Source organism: Tachypleus tridentatus, chromosome 9 (genome assembly GCF_004210375.1).
Source record: "Tachypleus tridentatus isolate NWPU-2018 chromosome 9, ASM421037v1, whole genome shotgun sequence".
In the NCBI taxonomy this organism is placed as follows: domain Eukaryota; kingdom Metazoa; phylum Arthropoda; class Merostomata; order Xiphosura; family Limulidae; genus Tachypleus; species Tachypleus tridentatus.
The window spans coordinates 20,016,113-20,028,904 of record NC_134833.1 but is presented as its reverse complement, the minus strand read 5'-3'; the positions used below and the strand labels follow the sequence as shown (position 1 = coordinate 20,028,904).

At 34.9% G+C, this 12,792-nt stretch overlaps 1 long non-coding RNA gene across 1 annotated transcript in view; it reads right to left on the bottom strand.

Annotated features, from left to right (window-relative positions):
* LOC143224813 (uncharacterized) overlaps nucleotides 1–11,608 on the bottom strand; it is a 45,707-nt gene extending 34,099 nt beyond the window's left edge. Inside the window, exon 1 of the long non-coding RNA XR_013013457.1 lies at nucleotides 11,339–11,608. This is a non-coding gene — a long non-coding RNA (uncharacterized LOC143224813). The remainder of the gene's footprint in view (nucleotides 1–11,338) is intronic.
* Nucleotides 11,609–12,792: the final 1,184 nt, after the last annotated feature.

Here is a 12,792-nt window from a genome sequence, read left to right as displayed (position 1 = left end):
TATTATCATATTAGAATATACACACAAACATGCTTCAAAGTGACCTTCTTATCACTGACAGTTTACATCAGTCGTGCACAAACTTTCTGAGTCAGGGGCCACAAACAGACTTCTCGTAACCGTTAGAAGCCACAAAAAAGTGAAGATTAAAATCGACCCACAGTTGTTTCACACAAGATGGACATCACATTTAAGAACACACAAATAACGATTATATCAAAGAGTGTGCACATTATTCTAAGAAATGTTATGATACGTCAACTTTCACAAAGTCAGTGCGATGGATGGTGCTGCATGTCATCTACGAGCTTATAAATGGTCCGGCTTGATATTTGACGTTGAAAGACGCAAGACTGCTTCCAGATGATCATCAGTCAGCTGATTGCGATTGTTGTTTTTTTTTTTTTGTTCAGTTTCATATGCGAGAAAGTCTGTTTCCAGTAGTACATGCTGCCAAACATGCTGGTGTGGACAAATGCATTCTCTTTCAGATTATCAAATGTATCAAGCAATGTTTTGGAGAAGTCAAGCAAACTGTTTTCTCGGTAAATATCACGCAGTTCATCAGATGCCTGGAGATCAGTGAGCTCGAGCTGATATTCTGTTGACAAGTCATCCATTGACACACTTAACGGATCAGCAAAAAATTTCATTAACAATTTGCATTGGTCAAAGTCATGAAACCGTGAGTTGAAGGATTGAATCAAGGTATCTAGCTTCCCAACATAAACTTGTGTATCAATGTCCTGCTTCTTCTGTAGCTGTGACTGAAAAGTGGGAAAGTGCACGAAGTTAACTGATGCTGCTTGCTGCTGAAACAACTGCAACTTTGTCCTGAAAGCTGAGACGTGATTTACAAGCCGACAGACAAGCTGATTTTTGCCTTGCAACTTCAAATTCAGATCATTCAAGTGTTGTGTCATGTCGACCAGAAAGTTCAAATCAGCTTGCCATGCTGGATCAGTTATGGAAATCACTTCTGTGTCTTTGTTCTTGCTTCTGAGGAATTCTATCACATCATCAATCAACTGCCAGAATCTTCTGAGCATCTTCCCTCGACTCAGCCAGCTTGCTTCACAGTGATACACAAGGTCGCAATAGTCTGAATCAATTTCTTCAAGACTTCGAAACTGACGGTGATTGAGCCCTCGTGATTTGATGAAATTAATGGTTTTCGTCACTAATGCCATCAGCGCCTGAAAACCAAGTTCTTTACTGCACAGATTCTGTTGGTGAATAATACAGTGCAACTTCACCAACAGTCTGTTCTGCTTTCCTCGATGCTTCATCAACAGTGCTACCAGCCCGCTACTTTCTCCAGTCATGACTGGTGCTCCATCAGTTGTCACACTTACTAGCTTCGTGAAATCCAATGAAACACTACTACACAGTCGTACTGTCTCCTCTAATAGAGCAGACCCAGTTGTCTGAACCTTCATGAAACCCATGCCAATTAGTTCCTCTGTGATATCAAACGATGACGACACACCACGAACAAAAACTAGTAACTGTGCTGTTGAACTGATGTCGGTCGACTCATCTGCTGCCAAAGGGAAGTAGACAAAGTTATCTGCTTTATTTGTAAGCTGCCTTGTCACGTCTGCTGAGAGGTGTGAAATTTTTCGTTGAACTGTCGTACGATTCAAAGCCACCGTCTGTAGCTTGCGAACTGCTTCCGGACACAACTTTTCCGATGCAGTAATCATACATTGCTTGTCAAAATCACCATCAGTGAACGATCGGCCAGATTTCGCTATCATCAACGAAATATCGTAACTGACCTCACATGCTGCACCTAAATCTACTGACTGCTTTGAGAAAACGTTCTGCTGGTGATTCCGCGACCGCCACAGAGATTCAATTCGAGCTATTCGTTCATCACCGACAACGTTGTGGAAATCTTTCTGCTTCGACTCATAATGACGCTTTATATTGGATACCTTCGCCACTGCTACTGTCGAATGACACAGCAGACAAATCATGTTCTTCTGTTGTTGAACAAAACAGTATTGCGCAGTCCAATCATCATGAAACTGCCAGTTTTCGTCAACTTTTCTTTTAGCTGCCATTTTTGTTACAAAATAATATCAAAATAGGGCTCGTAAGTAAATCTCGAACAACAATTGGAACGCGTGATATTTCGTAATTATGGAAATATTACGTCATTGTGTCAATGATTAAATGCCTATGTGTTAACGAGATTTGCTTATTAAATTTTCTTTATTGCTCAACACAAATATGGAACTATCCAGTATCTAATCTAATGTATATTCTTCTATAGTGCTTAATCTTCGCGCAGGCGCGAACTCTCTATGTTTGACTTTCCCGTTGGACATCGTGGACCACTCGGCGAGTATGCTGCAGTGGTCAAGAAATCATCACACAGGCAGGAAAAATCATCACCAAGTAATAAAGACTCACCAAAACCAACTCAAGACACACATAAAACCACACCAACAAATACTGAAAACACATTAACAAATGCCATTACTTCTACTTTCTCTGAAATAATGGCAGAATACACAAATCCATACAATGCAAACAGTATCACAGACATAATCATTAAAATAATTTTGAAAAACATCCAAAAACACCAACCGCAAATTTTAACATATATCATGTACGCTGTCAACCATGGATAAATTCACAGTACTACACATCAATATCCATGGTGCTATTGCTTCCAAGAAACATGAGATTGGAGATATAACGAACTCCATAAAACCAGATGTTTTTTAATTAGTGAAACTGCCCTCTATAACTACCATAGATTCAAAATAAAAGGATACTCCATCATCAGACACGACAGGAAGGATAAAAGAGATCCCAACTGAGGAATATTACTATTCTATAGAACTGAACTTATAGTTCAGAAACTTAAACTACCTTCCTCTAACGAATCAGTGAGCATAAACATGAAAACGCAAAATCATGCTGATGTAACTGTGGCGGGCATTTATTGCTCGCCTAGCACAGTACTAGATGCAAATCTTTTGCATTCAATACATAATCAAAATTCCAATATAGTTATTACAGGATATTTAAATAGCAAACATATAACATTTAACTGTAGATGTCCAAAATAATTTATAAATTTCTAACTGAAACTAATCTGATGATATTAAATGATGCAACACCGACACATGTCTCGTACGCACATGGCACCAGTGAGATACTGGACCTATGCCTGTGTTCGTACAGCATGAGACGTAAATTTGTAAACTTTCTGTTGGTCACGATTTAGACAGTGACCACCTTCCAGTTTGGTGTATCTTCAATCTCACCTCCCACTTAAAGAAAACTAAAGATAAACTAAATTATAAAAAAACTAATTGGCCACTATTTCAAACTGACATAAACCAAACTTCCAACTGAAGTACTACGTTTTGCCGCGGAAGCATCAGATATAGATGTGTATAGTTATATAATTTCTGAGTGTCTGAAACATGCAGCCAACAGCTCGATACCGAAACAAAAACACAACATACTCATGGCAACCACATCAAGAAATAATACACTTAATAAAAGACAGAAGAAAGCTACGCAGACAGTACATACAAAATCGAAACCGCACACAAAAAACACAAATAAACACTATAAGAAATAAGATAAGACATCTAATCCGACAACAAAAACAAGATAGCTGGGACCCCTTCTGTTCAGAACTAAATCACAAAACAGATCCAAAACAATTCTGGACACACTTGAAAAGATATACGAATACAGGAACTACAAACAAAGAATACCCACCAACAGAACTAGATGGAAAAATAGCGTACACTAACATAGAAAAAACTGAGATCTTTAATAAACACCTAGAAAACACGTTCAAGACACATCATGAACCAGACATGAACAGATACTTGTATAATACAGTCAATAACTTTATTGATCATAACAAAAGCGTGTACACATCTATATTCCCAGTAAACACATTAATAAAACCAGAGAAAACAGTAGACTGGAACACTCATCAAATAATAAAAGACATCACAGTAATGGAAGTGGAAACTGCTATCAAAAACACAAAAAACTAAGCTCCTGGAGAAGATGGTATACAAGCTATCCTCCGAAAATAAGGCACTCAGAGATTATATGAACATCTAACAGCCTTATTTAACCTATCATTATCAGCTGGATATATCCCTGTTTCTTGGAAGGAAGCAGTAATATTAATGTTCCAGAAAGAAGGAAAGCAAGCAAATAAACCTAACAACTACCGCCCAATTAGCCTAACCAGTTGTATCGGCAAAATATTAGAGAGGATAATTAGTTATCGTCTATCTATATATTTAAAAGCAAATTCAAAATTATCTGAAATTCAAAACGGATTTCGAAAATGCAGACAAGCTACAGACCACCTGATTAAACTAACAGAATCAATTACCGACAGCTTCAATGAAAGCGAATGCACTGTAGTTAGCTCTCTCGACATTGAGAAAGCATATGGCACAGTGTGGCGTAATGGATTACGTCATCGGTTAGAAGAAATGGCTTTATCCCAGGGAATTATTCGCTGGCTATCCAACTTCCTGTAAAACAGAACATGTAAAGTAGATGTGAATGGGGCCCACTCAGGATCCTTTTCACCCAAGGTAGGAGTCCCACAGGGAGAGGTAGTTATCCCTATATTATTTATCATGTATGTATGTAATATGCCTCTGTTGTACCTAAATTTAGGTTTTACATTACAATTTGCTGACGATGTAGCAGTCTGGAAAAGTGTGCCCACTCCTTCAATTGCAGCAACAAGGCCTGGCATGGCCAAGCGCGTAAGGCGTTCGACTCGTAATCCGAGGGTCGCGGGTTCGCGCCCGCGTCGCGCTAAACATGCTCGCCCTCCCAGCCGTGGGGGCGTATAATGTGACGGTCAATCCCACTATTCGTTGGTAAAAGAGTAGCCCAAGAGTTGGCGGTGGGTGGTGATGACTAGCTGCCTTCCCTCTTGTCTTACACTGCTCAAATAGGGACGGCTAGCACAGATAGCCCTCGAGTAGCTTTGTGCGAAATTCCAAAACAAACAAGCAGCAACAAACCTTCAACCAGTCCTGAATAATATAGAAGAATACTGACAGAAATATAGAATAAAAATCAATATTCTGAAAACCCAAGTAATATCATTCAGCAGATTAAATAAACTGAAAAAAGATCCACCAAAGCTATACATGAATGGATCACTTTTATTGACTGCTACTTCTGCAAAATTTCTAGGTTTAACTTATGATACAAAATTAACGTGGATACAGCATACAAACAATATCTTGATACGAATTTGGAAAAGAGCAAATAATGCAAGAAGTCTTTCAGGTAAATATCAAGGTATATCACCTAATAATATAATAAAAATCTACAAAACATACATTAGACCTGTAATAGAATACGCATCTCCTGCCTGGATAAACATAACACAAAAACAATTACAGAAACTACAAAGAATACAAAATTCAGTTTTAACTTCAGCCTATACAGTACCACGTAGCACTTCATCCACAAGTATACAAACATAGATACAATATCTGAAAGACTAGCATAATGCACTAAAGTATTTTAATAACAATTGGCATAAAAATATTATGTGATCTCGACAGATACTACGTACATGATGAACATAGTCCTCAGTACCTCTCTCCTGTAAATATATATTTAAGAAATATAAATCAAGCTGGCCACCATGCTTGTTTCTTTGTTTGTTTTTGAATTTCGCACAAAGCTATTCGAGGGCTATCTGTGCTAGCCGTCCCTAATTTAGGAGTGTAAGACTAGATTGACGGCAGCTAGTCATCACCACACACCGCCAACTCTTGGGCTACTCTTTTACCAACGAATAGTGTGATTGACCGTAGCTTTATAACGCCCCCACGGCTAAAAGAGCGAGCATGTTTGGCGCGACCGGGATGCGAACCCGCAGCCCTCAGATTACGAGTCGCATGCCTTAACACGCTTGGCCATGTCGGGCCCCGAGAGAGAGAGAGTGGTACTTTTACTGCTTGCCCTCTAGTGTATTATTCCCAAACTAGGGACGACAAGCTGTCCTCTTATAGCTGTTCGCGAAATGTAAACTAAACATCGACAGCAAGGATGAGGAAATTCAGTTTGGGACACTGAAGAGTGACACACGTGAAAATCAACAACTCCGCAATATCTTTTCAAAAACACCGATGACCACCTATATTTCCTGGTTTAAAAGACACCTTCACCCCGGGGATACATCACCAAAACCCTCCGACGAGTCAACGACAGAAACCTTAAAAGAACGTCGCACCGTACGACAAACCTGCGAACTTCAAGTTAAACTAATCTACCAATAAAAGATAGGCTACGAGAACGGCGTTTCTGAAATGCCCATTTGCTGCATCAAATCCAGAATAAATAGCAACAACCCAAAAACCGCACCAAGAGAGTAGGGCATCAGACACAACTTCACAGCAGAAAAATAGTAGGTATAGTTTACTAGGTGAACCTTAATAACTCGTTTAAAATACTCTATTCTGAAGCAGAAATAACAAATAGCAATTAGACTCATTAGTGGAATAATATGGATAAGACGAAAAAGAAAAAATTGAAATAGACACACCAGTGGAGACGAAACACTCGCAGAAAACAAACTAAGCGACTCCACAGACAATTCTGATATGTTCCAGAAGTAGGAGAAACATTGTTTGTTTCAGAATTTCGCACAAAGCTAAAAACGGGCTATCTGCATTAACCGTCCCTAATTTAGCAGTGTACGACTAGAGGGAAGACAGCTAGTCATCACCACCCACTACCATTTCTTGGGCTACTCTTTCAGCTACGAATAGTGGGATTGACCGTAACATTATATCACTCTCACGGCTGAAAGAGCAAGCATATTTGATGTAGCAGGGATTCGAACTACTAACTTTATAACAATGTGAAACTGCATGATTACAGAAAACTGAATATAGCACGGATTCGAACTACTGACTTAATAACAATGTGAAACTGCATGATTACAGAAAACTGAATATAGCACGGATTCAAACTACTGACTTTATAACAATGTGAAACTGCATGATTACAGAAAACTGAATATAGCACGGATTCGAACTACTGACTTTATAACAATGTGAAACTGCATGATTACAGAAAACTGAATATAGCACGGATTCAAACTACTGACTTTATAACAATGTAAAACTGCATGATTACAGAAAACTGAATATAGCACGGATTCAAACTACTGACTTTATAACAATGTAAAACTGCATGATTACAGAAAACTGAATATAGCACGGATTCAAACTACTGACTTTATAACAATGTAAAACTGCATGATTACAGAAAACTGAATATAGCATGGATTCAAACTACTGACTTTATAACAATGTAAAACTGCATGATTACAGAAAACTGAATACAACAACTAAAGCGAATCTTTGTAACCCTACTCTTCAGCAACATAGATATTGAATATTCAACACAAATCAGAATGAGGGTTCGTATTTTCTCAAAACTTGTATGCTGACTATACAGAAAATGAAATGGGTGATTTGGTGTCACTGAATATAGTAACAGTGATTACATGTAAATTATTATGAAGTTATGTAATAATTTTGGTTCTAAATGAATAAAGTTGATTAGTACTTTCAATAATAACTTATACTTTTTGTAATGATATATGAATATTTTGTGTAGAAATAGAAAACAATATATAATATAGAAAGAGAAAACATCTATTGAACATTAGCTCTAATAAATCAACAATAATATAAGAAAAGAATCTTCACATAACCTCATTATAACCACGTACAAGACATTAAACTGATTGGATGATAAGAAATCAAAAACAGATAATTATAATCAGCTGTCATAAAGCAAGTAACAAATTATTAGTAACTTTCTAACCTAACTAAACTCACCAGGTCAATAATAAAGACATAATTTAATTACAGGAAATATTATATATTCCACTTTCAATGAGTCGCTTTGCTTAACTTTCTTAAATATTTAACAAAATCATTTATCAATTTATTAAAATTGGTGAGTGATGCAAGTGCCTTAATAGAAATAAAGAAGATAAAACTGAGTTTTTCTTACCATGCAGTTACACTTATAATACCATTATTTATGATTAAAGTTTAAAAAAATCAGATGCACCCTATCAGTAATGACTAATGATTGCAAGGCACATCAAACCATAACAGTAATTGTCTATAAAAAGGGAAGATCTAGAGAGATGATATTCTAATTAATACACATGATCAGTTCATTATACTGGAATGTTTTAATGATCTAGTTGTACTTAAAATAACTGTTACTTCTTGATCAAAACAGTAAAAGAAAATGGTAAGACAAACATATGACAAAAAAAAAAGCTTTGTATCAGAAGGAAAACACCGTTAATGAATGGCTTTTTCTACTTAGTAGTTGCAAAAAATAAAGCTTTTAATCAGTCTTGAACAGTAACAGAAGAGATCCAAAGAAAAATATTTGATTGGAATTTCATACATTACACAAGTTGTGGAATATTTTCCATTAGATCAACGACTGGGATAACTTCGTCTGGACAATTCGTTATGAATGACTGACCCCACAATCAGAGGAACAGAGCAAGACAACACTGCGTACATTGTCTTAAAATACAGTTCTTACTTATAAAAACAGTTTGCTTATGACCCCAAGTATAATCCAGTACCTAATACACCAAAAGTAACAAGTACATTCAGAGATATTGTATACATGGGAAATTTACATACAAAGCTACTAGAATTGGATCGATGAGGTAACAACTGACCATTGTTTTATCAAATGGATAGCAAATTGAAAATATAGGAAGACGATAAAAACATGTACTCTGTTGTAATCAGACTATAATACAATACCATTATAATAATACACAATTTGAAACTTATATAACAGTTAGCTATTTTAAATAAAATGGACTAATCTGACAAGGAAGAAAACTGTGGGATAAAAAGTTCCTTGTGGCCGTCACAGAATGATTCAGTACTTGACCGACAACAAGGCCAAATAACTGGGGTATAAAAACCTATTTTGGTTATAATAAACATACTAAAGAGGATAGGAAGAGAATTCTAGATCCTCTACGAGAGAAAGGATGATATAGAAAAAAACAAAACCTATAAACTCCTATAAAAAGATCCAAGAAGAATCAATTATATAAGTTGGATAAATGGCAAACAGTTGAAAAGAAACAAAGCTTATGAAGGCTCACATACAATTAATATTAAATTATTTAAGACTAAACCAAAACTAAATTCAAGAATTTCACTACTTGAGGTGGAAGATATTAATAAAATATTGAAAAACATGATGTATTAGCCCTCTGCAAAGTCCAGACTGTCCTACATCCTGATGAAGAACATGGAGAGTGAATTAAAACAGAACTTAAATACGAGTTAACTGGAAATGGCTCCAAGAAACACAAAATTATTTAATTATAACAATATTTCATGAAGTGCATTTTATCAGACATTAAGATTACAATCCTAGTTCAGAAAGACTGGCAGTAATCGGTGAAAGAAATTCGAGTACACAAAATAAAAACATTTTCAACAACCAAATGGCTGCAGGTTAAAAAGTCGTGAACTAGGCTAAGATTAAGTTTAGGTTTGATTTGAGACACAGTCTAATTTGTGGATGATTATGGTAATATGTACAAGAAAAACTGAAAATTTCCAAAGTCATTAGAGAAAACTGATTTGCCCAAATAGTTACTATGAAATAAATAATAATCCAAATAACAATTACTGTGCTTATAAATATCACTGAAAAGCTAAAAGTGTGATATTTTCATATTATAATGTATGAAATGCAATATCTGGTTTCAACTCAGAAATCTAATAAAAAAAAACACGACTTGTTTGTTCAAAAAACTTTGAATACTGTAGACTAGGAAAAACAAACAACAACAAAAAACCAAGTATTATGAACAAAGATTAGATTTCATTTAACAAGAATAACATATTATTAATCAATCTTCTTCATACAATAGGTAACTAGGATAGAAAAATGAAAAGAAAACATGTCAGTATCATTTAATAAATTATTTTGGTGATTAAAACTTGAAAGGTAAGTGGGTCTATTTATGGTAAATTACTTTAAGTGAGTTGTAAGTCAGTCTAAAGAATTCAACACTTTATATATACCACTTCTGTAACCATAGTTTCCTAACATGTTAAATTATATCTACATAGCAAAGCACACAGAGAACACAATATGTAAAATTTGTTTGTTTATTTCAATGCAAAGCCACGCAGTACTCTCTGCATGTTGTCCACTGTAGGAATCAAACACCAAATTTTAGTTTGTTAGCTCTTAAGTTTATCACTGACTCAACAGGTAATTTCAGGCTTCTCAACCAACTGTTCACGTGGGATATATTTATTTATAACACTGAATCCACCCATAAAATTACATCATGTTTTATGTCTTACAGCAGCACAAGTATGTTTAGCATAAAATGATTGTTTTGGTTGTTTGTTTGGAATTTCATGCAAAGCTCCTCAAGGGCTATCTGTGCTAGCCATCCCTAATTTAGCAGTGTAAGATTAGAGCTAGTCATCACCATCCACTGCCAACTCTTGGGTTACTCTTTCACCAACGAATAGTGGGATTGACCATCACATTATAATGCCCCCACGGCTGAAAGGGCAAGCATGTTCGGTGCGATGGAGATTTGAACTCTCAAATTACGAGTCAAATGCTTTAACCCACCTGGCCATGCTGGGCAGCACAAGATGAAAAATGTATAATAGCCATTAATATCAACACTCTACTACATGTTTTATAGACTACAGATACAGTGTGAAACACCAACAACATGTGTGGTAAACAGTCCATCAAATTACTGACATTTAATAATGCATATACACACTGAAAATGTTGGCACTATTCAAATAAACTGCTGGATATTTTCTATTAAGTCTGTCGGTGTTCTGTGACCTTAAATAAACCAAATATTCACAAATAAAAATAATTAAAATGTACTCTTAATAAAGGTTAAATGATCAACATATTAACCATCTTATTCTTTCCCTCAAGATCTAATTTAGTGATTTCTTACATGTTTTTGGACTGTTAGATGGATTTATTATTCATAAATGCTAAGTAAGTGAATAGGGTAACAAATCAGTTACTTAAGAACCATAACTACTAAATATAACCATCACTATATTTGGTGTTTTACTTCATATTTAAATATACAAAAATCACTCATAATCAATAATTTCACAAAAGTCTCTTGACTACATTTCATTATAATACAATGGCAAAATGTGCATAATGGACCCTATTTAATTTCTGTAAATAAATCTTCATGTTACGAGCAAAATAAAAATGGATGGTCTTGACTCACCTCTGCAAAAATAAGGAACAGAAGTGCATTGAACATTCTAACACTACTGTTGGTTGTATTCAATAGCTTCATTCCACATAGTGGACAATTGTTACTACACATATACTTTACAACAAGTGGTCATCTGAAAATATTGATGCAATTATTAATTAACAAGGTAACTTTTAGTAAAATGGTAGACTTTTATAAAAAAAATAACTTTTATATATGAAATCAAAAACCATGTTATAATAACATTAATTATTTTCAGTTCACAAACTGGTTATCTGATATTTCTCTTGTTCAATAACCAGTTAGCTGACCCTAACCCTAACATGTGTACAATAACCAGTTAACCAATACTACTCTTGGTACATTTATGTTCTAAACATTCCGGGTAGTGTAGATTGTATAAATATGCAAAAACATACGAAATATTATGAAGAAAAATACGATTCTATTTTAACAAGAGTAACAGACTAAATGAGTCTCCTTTAAGCATTAAACAACTAGCGCAGAAAATGTGGATTATGTTATATATGCACCAGCATATTTATAGGAGTCACTGTGGCTCCTATATCTTTGTATAATAGTTTGTTACAAATATGCTGAACTATTACCTTTTTATGAATAAACAACATAAAAGTACTGATGATACCTGCTGTTAACAGTAACAGTTTGATGATGTAATACAGTAAGATATGATTTACAATATACAGAATAAAAACACAAAATGGTAATCTTGAAAGCACGAGGTAAGAAAGCATCAAATTGTATTTTAATAATTTTTAATAACAATGTTACACATCCATTAATTTCATAAAACTCCTTGGCGTTGTCTGACAATAAATACTAACAATGTCTGATTTGATAAAACTTACAAAATCAACTCCAGTAAAACATATAAGCTGTCAGTAAAAACATACAGAACATGAAATTCATTGACAGTGTAATGTGAAAAATGTAAAATATAAATTATTACAGGATGGCCGAACAGTTAAACCAAACAAAAGAAACTGTACGAGTGTTGGGATTATGATAAGAAAAGATATCTATCATCCAAGGCAACACCAGTTAGATTTTATTTCTTTTAACAAATTGTAAAGTTTGAACACGTTCATGTCATTTCAATATTGCTGGTTACACATATAAACAGTGCTAATAAATCGAAGAGTAAAGTAATTTTATATCGTAAACCCAAGTACAATTGTTTTAACCTGAATTAGTTTATCAGATATTATTAGATATGTTACATATGTTATTTCAAATAAGTTTCCAATTTATTATGCTACGTATGTTAACATATTACGATTTCAATAATAATCAGAAATTTGAATTGAGAAGTTAATTAAACGTTAATAGAGCAGTGGAAGGTAATGTTGTCAGGTGTCTAATATCGTCACCTGTGACGTAAATAATTTATTATGGCCTGGCATAACCTAGCGCGTTAAGGCGTGTGCTTCGTAATCTGAGGG